This window comes from Adiantum capillus-veneris, chromosome 11, assembly GCF_014529385.1.
Source record: "Adiantum capillus-veneris isolate H3 chromosome 11, ASM1452938v2, whole genome shotgun sequence".
Lineage (NCBI taxonomy): Eukaryota > Viridiplantae > Streptophyta > Polypodiopsida > Polypodiales > Pteridaceae > Adiantum > Adiantum capillus-veneris.
In genome coordinates, this window is record NC_140941.1 from 3,000,954 (window position 1) to 3,013,726 (window position 12,773).

General features: G+C 47.5%; 1 pseudogene; it reads right to left on the reverse strand.

The window, feature by feature from the left end:
* Positions 1-2,586: 2,586 nt before the first annotated feature.
* Positions 2,587-7,168, reverse strand: LOC147446816 (uncharacterized; annotated as a pseudogene).
* Between the last annotated feature and the right edge of the window lie 5,605 nt (positions 7,169-12,773).

Consider the following 12,773-nt stretch of genomic DNA (forward strand, 5'->3'; position numbering starts at 1 on the left):
CTCTCTCTCTCTCTCTCTCTCTCTCTCTCTCTCTCTCTCTCTCTCTCTACAACCACTGTACTCCCCCTCCCTTTCCCCACTCCGTTGACCACTCTCATACTCCCCCCCCCCCTTCTCACTCTCTGTCGGCCACGGGCCACCCGGCATCGCGCTCCCTCAGACTCTCTCTCGTGCTCTCTCTGCCACAGCCCATGCGGGCGCAGTGAAACAATATACCACTCTCTCTCTCTCTCTCTCTCTCTCTCTCTCTCTCTCTCTCTCTCTCTCTCTCTCTCTCTCTCTCTCTCTCTCTCTCTCTCTCTCTCTCTCTCTCTCTCTCTCTCTCTCCTACCTACCACACACACACACACACACACACTCTTCCCCCCTCACATCTCTCCTTGGCGCACGTAGGCAGCCTTCTAACCCCTCCTCTCTCTCGCTCTCGGCCCATACGGGTGCAAGGTAAAACACACACACACACCCACACTTCACCCTGTCTCTCTCAACACACACATCGCATTTTGCGTTGACTTGCTAACGTGGCAGATGTACTGATTTCTGTGATTTACACTGGGCTGTTTTCAACGCCAACTTTTGAGGCCAAATGGGTTTGAGTTTGATGCTTTTCATGTAATTGCTTTTCACAGGCCAAACACCTTTAAATATGTGTAGAGGGCTCAGTCTCTGGCACTCTTCCGAGTAAAGGTGCAAAACGCGAGTACCGGCAATTTACTGAGTTCAAGCAATATAAAGAAATACTGAAAGGGGCGCTAAGGTTTGGGGCCAGTGCTCTCTCTTGCAGTGGAGCTCCGCCACTGCCCGTCTCATGTGGTGCATCTCTTTCAGTTCAGTTTTTTATTTGAAGTGCATAAATTTCCTCACTCGTTTCTTTTCCATTGGCACGTGGTGCCCGTTCCCATGACACGCATTTCGGGCCTTTTAAAATTTAGTGGTCATTTTTTAAAGGCGTTTCAGTGTAGGTTTTATTTGCGAGGGATTTCGGTTTTGTTGTGCAATGATTCTGTATATATATTAACATTATTTTCATTTCCACGCACATTGGCCAACGCACTTATCCATACACACTCACACTCACGCACTCACATATATACACACACGCCTACACATGTACATATACACATACACACGCACGCGTGTACGCACACACCAAAAAAAATATAAAAAAACCGAAAGACATCGATGACATCGATAAAAAGAAAGGAGGCGGCTAAATCACGCATCGTCGACACCAAAACAAGCGAAGGCGTCGAAGGCATGCCCCGGCCGATCCCAAAAGTGACAAATACGCTACACCAACGTACCAGCGAGGCCACCATTCACCGGCATCGCGTCCACAACGCCCTCTTAAGTAAAACCCGTAGGTTGTCTTCATTTTTCCAGTTTCAAACCAAACCTTGTAAAAAATCTCAAATTTGTAAATTCTCATCCCTCTAGGTCATGGTCACAAAGGCCCACCTAGAGGTTTTTCTTATAATATTTCCGAAGACAAAGCAAGGGTCAACCACCCAGGGCCTACCGCTTTGCTTAGTATCCCATGGTTAGATTACCCTAATCAAACCAGATTACCCTAATCTGAAGCAGGTAGCACCTATAAAAAGGTACTGAGAGGTCACTATCGGGGGGGGGGGGGGGGGAGGCAAGTTCATCAGAGGTCAGCACTTGGTAGTATTTTGGTGGGAGGAATTGGCAACATTTGCATCACAAGAGAGGGGGCTTAGTGTAGCAATTTTCTTTGGAAATTTGTACTATGTAAAGAAGCTATGTCTACATCTCAACTCCAATGGTCGATGCACACACACTCATGTTAGCAAGGTTCTGGTGTCGATGAGTCATCTCTAGAAAACGCACCAAGTAGACTCACTACCTCTCCCTCTATCTCTCTATTGAATGCAAAGCGCGACACGGACCTCGACGGCCTCGAAAACGCCGGGAGCCGTGTCACGCTTTGCGTTCGTCACCACCAATAACAAAGGATTTTGTGCACAACATCCATAATGTTTTATATGCCTCATTTTTGTTCCTCGCTAGAGAAAATGTGATTTGACCTCCAACACATGAATCGAAACATTGGTGACTTGAAATCTAACACACGGTGGGATGGGGAAATGGGAACACACACAGTTCACAAACTAGATGCCTCTCTATAGCCCAACAAATATCCAACACCCCAAGCCACACAGAATCACACACACATGCACACCTCCTGCCAACCTTCACAATACAGATCGCCTTCGAGCAATCACGGCTACACACACTCTCCCAAGAACACTTCAGGACAATAAACCCATCAACAAACCATCATATCCCAACACCACTGGATGCATACAACTACCCAATCTGCAAATGCACTCCATAGGGAGGCGACACACGCCTCGACCACACACAAAATAGCTCACTCAATCATTCTCTCTCTCTCTCTCTCTCTCTCTCTCTCTCTCTCTCTCTCTCTCTCTCTCTCTCTCTCTGTGTGTGTGTGTGTGTGTGTGTGTGTGCACATACACACACACACACCCGTGTGGCCGCAGCCAATGCTACCACGGCCGAGACGTACAAGACCAGACGAAGTAGCAAAGTGATCTGAGTTGTGCAATTACCATAACCAAAGAAAAAACATGCACCACAACACATATGCGGATACAATGATGACATTAACGGCAATAAAAATGTATGCTTTCCGGTTAGCGACCACCCGCGGCCACTGGCAGCCCATGGCCTTTGTAAGCTGACCTTCTCAAGCCCTTCCTCCTTCCCTATCATCGGGAGCTCCCCTTGTGCTGGCCATCTTCAAACATTACAGGCCCTGATTTTCTTCTTTTGCTCCTCTCTGACCTTCTCCAACCTTGGCGGCCCCCCACTCGTAGGTCCCCTATAGGTTGCTATCAAACCCTCCTCTGCAGCACTCCATGCTCATGGTTCCAACCTGCTTGCCCCAGTTATCCTGCTCCCCTTTGTCACATTGTCCTCAACCTCGCCCCACCTCTTTGGCCACTAGCGGTTGCCCCCCAAAGGCAAGGCGCCCCCTTCACCTCCCTGCTTGTCGCTCGTCCCGGGCTCCCACAGCCCTTATCTGCTCCCGGCACTGCGCCCTCGTACCAGCACTGCCATGCAAACCCATAGGGCTCCCTTGACCCTCTTGTGGCGCCTCCCTCTTGACCAGCTCACCCTTTCGATCTCCCCCCTGCAGCCAGTTGGCCGGCCCTATTCCTTCAAGCAGCCCGCCATTGGCCGCTCTCTAGTGACCCCGTCACCTGCTCTGTCTCCACCACCTGGTGGTCCTCAAGTGGCCCCTTCCGTAATGCTGGCCTGCATGCAACCGCCACCCCTCCATGCCAAAACAGATGGTGCTACTCTCCTGCATGCCTGGCCTCGCAAAAACAGCGCCACCCTTCAAGCATGCAGAGTTGGACTCGTCATTTTTTTCTTTATTAATAGCCTTTAATAAAAACTTTGGGCTTGGCCCCCTTGCACACGCCCAAAATTCCCGAGCTTACGTTTGCTTAAAAGAGATTGCTTTTCTCCCTCAAAATTTAGAGCTCCTATGGTCATAGCCAACCTCCTAAAAGTGGCCCTCGAATGTCAGCCCAGATTTAAGATTTCATCCTCAAAGGATAAAGGATAATAGTTCCCCTTGGTTGCAGCATTTAAAGGCTTATAATCTACACACACATGCCATTTGCCGTTCTTCTTAGGTGTTATGAAAACCGGGGAGACCCATTCAAATTCTTGCACGGGATAGATAATACCTGCATCCAATAGCTTGTTGATTTCCGGCCAGAGTGCTTCCTATTGAATTTCCCCTAACCTCCTTAGCATTTGTGCCTTTGGTTTATGCCCCTCCTTGAGTATGATCCTGTGTTTGACTTCCTTGGCACCTCGCAAATATTTATACTCGGTGGAAAACAAATTAGGATAGGATGCACAGACTTGCACATAACTTTCCTTCTCTTGCTTTGTTAAGTCTTCTCCTAGCATACCTCTTACCTCTTGGGCATGAATAGGGGAAACTTGAGCTTGTATACCTTCTTTTGAAATAGAGTTATCGATAGTAACCGCAAAGAGATCAACATCAACGTGGAGGAGATCGTCATCACTCTTTCCCTCTTCTATATCTGTGTAGCCTTCATCATAGGTTGACTCCGTTTTCTATTTGTAGCTTTTTGTAGAATCATCTCACTCATCCTTCGCCATGGGATGAGAGTAACTCTCCCTCATTCGTAGATCAAGCATCACCTATCTATCATTCTCTTTATCAAATAAAGTAAATAACCTTTTTCCCCAATCCTGCTTGGCCCCCATTGCAAGAAGCCATGGTCTACCCAATATAAGCATTGTCGCTAGCTTTCATAACAAAAAAATCAATAAGGCATTCAACACCCATAACCTTTACCTTCACATCATGTGCTATGCCCAAACACCTGGCCTTGGTATGGTTGGCCATTCTCATTCGCACATTAGATCTTGCCACTGCTTTAACTCTTGCATCCTTCATGGCGGATTCGGCCATGACACACACTTGGGTCCCTCCACCGATGTATGCATGTACTTGCATCTTCTTTTCAATAAGAGCATCAACAAGTGGAAGCACATCGGCTGGACTCCCAACCCTCAATGCTAGATTCCCCACAGTATGCACTCTTGTTTTGTCCCGTGGAAGCCTGGTGCTAGCACTAGTAGACCACTGACGTTGCAATTTAGGATTTACGGCAAGCAACTGACCGAAAGTAATATTAGCCTTTTGGTTCTTGACATCACTCACCAAGTCATATTCGGGATGATCCCTTCCAAGTTGGTAGTCGGATTGCTTGATTTTGCGTCTCCTTCTTCTTTTGCTTGTCTCTGGAGGCTCTCTACCTTCGTTGACCTTCCATTTGCCTTTGCGAGCTCTAGTCTCCCGTTCACGTGTCTCCGTCTCTCTTCCTTCACGTGCCCTCTTGTTGGCCAAAACATCCACTACCTGCTCATCTACTCCAATTATATTAACACGACGAACTTCTTCATTACCTTGAGGAGGCACAGGATTGTCAGACTGTTGATCTCTTTGCCCGTTGAATCACCCGTGTGCTCTCCCTCTTCCGAATAGTGGGTACATACCTCCTCTTTCCCTTGGTGGATGCGGGCAATCTGGTGTGTAGTGTCCTTCTTCGCCGCAATTATAGCAACGGCCAGGCAATTGCCTAGCTCTTCCTCTGCCCGCTCTTTGCTGCCCTCTATCCATCGCACTCAAACGAAGCTCTTGCATTTGTTCCGATAAATCTTGAACAATACGCACTCAGTGTTGAGGAATAGCTGCCACTCCATGATTTGCTTGATCCTCTGCACGAACCTTGCCTTGAAGGCTTGGTGGTTGCTCGTTTCCCATCCACCTTGTTCGATCTTCTTCTTCATCTTCCTGCTCTTTGCTCGAGCAATTGCTACAGCACCGTTGTTGTTCTCGGGGCTTTCGAAATCCATCTTTTCTCGTACCTTGGGATGTAGGCATGACATAAATTTTTCCATCTTGAAATAGTCACCGTTGGCCAATTGCATTGATGTGGCTAATTCTGCCCAACATTCTTCAAACCGATTAAGAAAAATAGTAAATTCTTCACTTACATCTTGTCTAAGAGCTTTTAGCTTCACGTCCATATCTATAGGTGATACTTCCTTTCAAAAATGTTGTAAGAAACTGGTCCGTAGAGCCAGCCATGCATGTCGCGGCTCGCCCTGCAATGTATCGAACCATGCTTTCTCCTTGCCATGTAACACAAATGGAATAGTGTCCATCTTGCTGTCTTCATTAGGCATCCTCAATGATAGCATATATAATTCAAAGTCTGCAGTTCATTCGATTGGATCCTCCTCACCTGTGAAAAAAGGGCCATAGCTTGGAGCTGCCATGGTATCCTTCGGTTGATCTTTGCATTGTTTTCTTCAATGCTATCAGCGTGTTCTCATTGGGGGCACCACTTATGGAATGGGAGAAATGGGAACACACACAATACATATCCAGTCCCCCAAGCCACTCGGATAGACTCACGCACACTACATTTTCTGTATGGTTTTACTAGTAAGCTCGTAATTTCCACAATTCACGACTACACCCGCCTAGCTATATGCACCTTACCAACACAAACTTGTCAATAGCTCAACACATAGCACACACCTCGAGCAGTATAACACAGCGGCAATCATTCCCTCCCATCTCTTGCTCTCTCTTGCACTCACACATGCTATCTCTCTCTCTCTCTCTCTCTCTCTCTCTCTCTCTCTCTCTCTCTCTCTCTCATACACAAACTCCAAGGGTCCACACGCAAGCCCCGCGCTTTGAGCACAAAGAAAGACGCCAAGACACAATAGATGGAGTGGGCAGAATAATGAGGTTTTGATTAGAGTTAGGATAGTCTTTAATGCGACATATACAGATATGATCGAGGTCGGCCCCTACACGTATGGCCTTCCTTCAACACACCCGGCCTTTCAGTTCACTAGTGGCGGCCCACCTCCCCTATGGCAGTCCGTATCCCTTGATGACCTTATACACTTGCAAAAAGGCAAGCCCTCGGCTTCAACAATCCTGGCGGCTCCCCATTGTCATATACAAGCTCTCGCTCGCCTGGTTCTTTGAGATGCAGCCACGCCACAACAGATGGTAGCCCTTGGCGGCCCACTTCATGCTCTCATGCTTGCCCCCAGTTGGTTGCATCTAATGGAGGTTCTGACTCCCATGCACAACCTCTTTACTGCAGCTCATGGCGCCTTTTACCACAGGCTCTGTTCGACCCTCTGTAGCATGCCTCCAACTTACTCATTACGGGCTTGCAGATAACCCCTTGGCTTTGACCTTCTCCTCTGATCACTACATGGCTACCCTCCTTTACTGTAGTGCTACTTACTAGCTGCAAAGGGGATGGCTCCACTCAGGCCCCCTCTCTCCAACAGTGCCCTCTTCGTTGATGGCTTTTGTTCACCTCTTCAGGCTTAACTCCATCCTCCCATGCCCTCCCGGTGGCACTCCCTTGCATGGGCGGATCTCCTGCCTCTTGCTCACGCACTTGGCAACCCCCTGTCTGGCGCCACTTTCCCTCCTCTTCTCACAGGCTATGGACAACTTCTCCCATGCATGGCTCCCACCTGTTGGTCGCTTCAATCCATGCGCCACTTGGTGGCCTCGAACTGCATGGCTGCCCCTTCATCGACTTGCCTGCTCTATCCCGCTATCTGGTGGCGCCACCCTAAACCTCCGTCGTTCTGGTTTTTTTAAAAAGCATGGTGTTATTTTAGACTTCCAAGCTTTTCACTTACATAGCATGCTGTTCCCACCCAAGGACGACCGCAATCCAAAGCACCCCCAAACGGGTATAGCTCAAGGTTGTAGTAGCCGAGTCCGAATACTCCTGGCTTCAAGTAGCCCTAGCTGCCCCTTTGCAACCGCACTTCAATTGCTCTATCATTTGCCGATAGTGGCGGCCACTCGAAGTGTGGACCACCCCGAGCTTGCCGGAATCACGACAAATAGCCTTATTCAGTCTTCAATCCTTGAAACAGTCCTCCAAAAAGAACCCCGTGGACAAATAATGGGACCAAAGAGTAACCAGAGAGTAAATTCCCTACATCTGCGAGCATTTTAATTATTAGAGATTAAAAACCAATGCCTGACCTGCTAATTCCCACATCTAGCATACACATCATGATCAAGTTTTCCGCTACCGGTATCTCATATTGACTTCACCGCCTCGACCTGTATCTGCATGACTCCATACCAATGCAAGAACCATTCTACTAGACCGACATAACTTTGCCGCACCAACGTCACCACCAACTTTCTGGATGATTTCAACATCGCTTGTGTGGTTTCCAACAAGGATGACGACTCCTCACAGCTACAAATTTTTCCTCTACTGATGAAAGTAGAGGTCAAATCTTGGTACAATTCTTTGCCCCAAGCTACCAAAAATGCATAGGATGTATTACGTGCTGCCTTTGTAAAGAGGTTTGATGGAGGCGCAACCTCAGAAAAGCTATGGCAGCTTTTCTGAGGCGCAACCTTAGAAAAGCTATGGCAGCTACTGACGGAATTAAAGCAGGGAGGTCTGCTAGAGTATGCCACCTACGACTCCAAATTTTTCACTAGGTGAGTACGCTAAACCTCAGAAAAGCTATGGCATCTACTGACGGAATTAAAGCAGGGAGGTCCGCTAGAGTATGCCACCTACGACTCCAAATTTGTGGATTTGTGGGAGAGATGGGTTGTCTCACTGGAGGAAGGTGAAGGAGTGCCTATTTCCTGAAGAAGGACCGTTTCATTGTTGGCCTGTGGTCGCCGCTTAAAGAGAAGGTGAAGGGAAGGTTTCTTATAACATATGAGTTGGCAGTGAAAGTATCCCGCCTTAAAGACAAGAAGCTGTGCATACAAGCAAGAGTCAACGAGTCAGAGGTATCAAGCTCAGCCTGTATAACAACAACCACCACCACAACCTCTTATTCCACCACTACCCCCACCACCTGCTGTAAACCAAGCAGTGAGTGTTATTAGCTTGGAAGCTAAAGAGAAGGCAAAGGTGGGAGAACCAGTTCGAGAGAAGCACAAAGGGAAAGCAAAAGTAGAAGAAGTGGATTCCATGGGGGTGAAGCGTGCTAGGCACGAAGAAGCCTCTCAAAAAGAAGAGAAAATGAAAGGGAAAGGCGAATCTAGCAAGCACGCATCTAAGCCGCGATGGAAGATAGACATCGTGGATTTTTCACTAGGTGAGTACGCTAAACCATATGACTTAGTTCACGACGTGTTGATGCAGGGCCCGAAGATAACTTGGCCCCAATTACTCCATCTTGCACCAAGGATGAGGAAGCAATGGACGAAGATGGTAAGTACAAAAAAATCAAGACCAAGGATAGCTGGGGCTATCTCTGGGAGGTATCTCGACAACATCCTACCAACTCTGGATGCCCACATCAAGGGGCAAGGAATCTCAAACGTCTACATAGATGGTGGCGTGCAAATATGCGTCATGAGTGAAAAAATGATGCACCATCTAGGCCTAGAGGTGAGTAGGCCGGCACCTTGCTGAGCCAAAATGGCGAATAACGTAAGAGTGAAATGTGTGGCATTGTGAATGCAGTCAAAGTAAAGGCATTCAATACAGAGGTGGAGGTAGACATTTTTATCATGCCACACAAAGGGGAGGGCTACCCTATCATTCTTGGGAGACCCTGGCTCATGGCTATGGAAGCTAAGCAAGACTGGAGTACCGGAATGGTCCAGATGAAGGACGCTAAAGGAAAGTCCATATTCTACCAGTGACTATTTGTCCACCTCAGGAGAAGAGACAATAATAACTGAAGAAAGTGACAGTAGTATCGAAGTGATGGGGGTCATCCTAAAAGACCCAAAAAGATTGACACAACCTAAAGCACCACCGATAAACCAAGAAGGACCATCAGGTATGCAATCCTTTGAGGATACAAGTAAGTTACATCGGATGCTCTCCAATGATTTAACCGATGAAGAGAGGAAGGAATATGTCTCCATGCTAGGTAACTTCACTACATTATTCATTGATGGTTATGATAAGATCACAGGAATCACAGTAGTACACACCGCATAAAACTCAAGGAAGGAAGTAAACCCGTAGTGAAAAATCTTAGAAGACTTGGGGTAATCCAACAAGAGGCACTACTCAAAGAAGTGAGGAATTTGCTACTACAGGAAGGTTTCATCTACCCCATCGAAGACTCAGAATGGGTCTCTCCAATAGTAGTCACACCAAAGAAGAATGGCAAGTGGAGAGTCTATGTGGACTATAAACCTCTCAATGTAGCCACAAAGAGGGATCACTTTCCCCTCTCATTCCAAGATAAAATTCTCAATGAAGTGGCAGGTCATGAGCGCTACATAGTATGTGATGGCTACTCAGGATACTTTCACATTAGCATTGCAGAAGAAGACCAGAAAAAGACAACTTGGGAATGATTTGCTTAGATAGTAATGCCTTTTGGCCTCACCAACACTCCGGCCACATTCCAGTGATATGTGACTTTTGTTTTCCAACCATACTTTGGAACATCAATAAGGGTCTTCATAGATAATTTTTGCATGTACAGTTCACGCTCCCTCCATTTGAGCAAAGTCTATGATAGCCTGACCAGGCTGCAAACCTTGGGTAGCCAGCTCAACATGGATAAGTGTCACATTGGTGAAAGCAAAGTCACTCTCCTTGGCCATGTAATTTCAGCAAAAGGGATTCAGGCTGACCCCAACAAGATCCAAGCTTTGGTATCTTTGTCATCGTCCATATCCTAGCCCAGCGGGCCGCCATACTATACCCCTCCCTCTTCCCTCTCGTCCACACCCCCTCGCCTTCACTCTCCTCCCCCCTCCCCCCCCTTTGTTTTCTTCCCATCGGCGGACCACCGCCCTATCCTCCCCCCTATCTTCTCCTCCCCCAATTAGCTCTCACTCTCTCCCTTTGAGTGAGCGGCCCCGCATGCATAGAAGACAATCACAAGCTCTCTCTCTCTCTCTCTCTCTCTCTCTCTCTCTCTCTCTCTCTCTCTCACCTACCACACACACACACACTCTTCCCTCCTCACATCTCTCCTTGGCGCACGTAGGCAGCCTTCTCACCCCTCCTCTCTCTCGCTCTCTGCCCATACAGGTGCAAGGTAAAACACACACACACACACCTAAACTTCACCCTGTCTCTCTCAACACACACACCGCATTTTGCGTTGACTTGCTGACGTGGCAGATGTACTGATTTCTATGATTTACGCTGGGCAGTTTTCAGCGCTAACTTTTGAGGCCAAATGCGTTTGAGTTTGATGCTTTTCATGTAATTGCTTTTCACAGGCCAAACACCTTTAAATATGTGCAGAGGGCTCAGTCTGTGGCACTCTTCCGGGTATAGGTGCAAAACGCGAGTACCGGCATTGTACTGAGTTCAAGCAATATAAAGAAATACCGAAAGGGGCGCTAAGGTTTGGGGCCAGTGCTCTCTCTTGCGGTGGAGCTCCGCCAATGCCCGTCTCATGTGGTGCATCTCTTTCAGTTCAGTTTGTTATTTGAATTGAATAAAGTTCCTCACTCGTTTCTTTTCCGTTGGCACGTGGTGCCCGTTCCCATGACACGCATTTCGGGCCTTTTAAAATTTAGTGGTCATCTTTTTAAGGCGTTTCAGTGTAGGTTTTATTTGCGAGGGATTTCGGTTTTGTTGTGCAATGATTCTGTATATATATTAACATTATTCTCATTTTCACGCGCATTGGCCGACGCACTTATCCATACACACTCACACTCACGCACTCACATATATACACACACGCCTACACATGTACATATACACATACACACGCACGCGTGTACGCACACACCAAAAAAAATATAAAAAAACCGAAAGACATCGACAACATCGATAAAAAGAAAGGAGGCGGCTAAATCGCGCATCGTCGACACCAAAAGAGGCGAAGGCGTGGAAGGCATGCCCCGGCCGATCCCGAAAGTGACAAATACACTACACCAACGTACCAACGAGGCCACCATTCACCGGCATCGCGTCCACAACGCCCTCTTCAGTAAAACCCGTACGTTGTCATCATTTTTTCAGTTTCAAACCAAACCTTGTAAAAAATCTCAAATTTGTAAATTCTTATCCCTCTAGGTCATGGTCACAAAGGCCCACCTAGAGGTTTTCCTTATAATATTTCCGAAGACAAAGCAAGGGTCAACCACCCAGGGCCCACTGCCTTGCTTTGTATCCCATGGTTAGATTACCCTAATCAAACCAGATTACCCTAATCTAAAGCAGGTAGCACCTATAAAAAGGTACTGAGAGGTCACTATCGGGGGGAGGGGGGGGGGCAAGTTCATCAGAGGTCAGCACGTGGTAGTATTTTGGTGGGAGGAATTGGCAACATTTGCATCACAAGAGAGGGGGCTTAGTGTAGCAATTTTCTTTGGGAATTTGTACTATGTAAAGAAGCTATGTCTACATCTCAACTCCAATGGTCGATGCACACACACTCATGTTAGCAAGGTTCTGGTGTCCATGAGTCATCTCTAGAGAGGTCAGCAAGTAGGCTCACTACCTCTCCCTCTATCTCTCTATTGAATGCAAAGCGCGACACGGACCTCGACGGCCTCGAAAACACCGGGAGCCGTGTCACGCTTTGCGTTCGTCACCACCAACAAAAAAAGATTTTGTGCACAACATCCATATGTTTTGTATGCCTCATTTTTGTTCCTCGCTAGAGAAAATGTGATTTGACCTCCAACACATGAATCGAAACATTGGTGACTTGAAATCTAACACACGGTGGGATGGGGAAATGGGAACGCACACAGTTCACAAACTAGATACCTCTCTATAGCCCAACAAATATCCAACACCCCAAGCCACACAGAATCACACACACATGCACACCTCCTGCCAACCTTCACAATACAGATCGCCTTCGAGCAATCACGGCTACACACACTCTCCCAAGAACACTTCAGTACAATAAACCCATCAACAAACCATCATATCCCAACACCACTGGATGCATACAACTACCCAATCTGTAAATGCACTCCATAGGGAGGCGACACACGCCTCGACCACACACAAAATAGCTCACTCAATCATTCTCTCTCTCTCTCTCTCTCTCTCTCTCTCTCTCTCTCTCTCTCTCTCTCTCTCTCTCTCTCTGTGTGTGTGCACATACACACACACACACACACCCGTGTGGCCGCAGCCAACGCTACCACGGCCGAGGCGTACAAGACGAGACGAAGTAGCAAAGTGATCTGAGTTGGG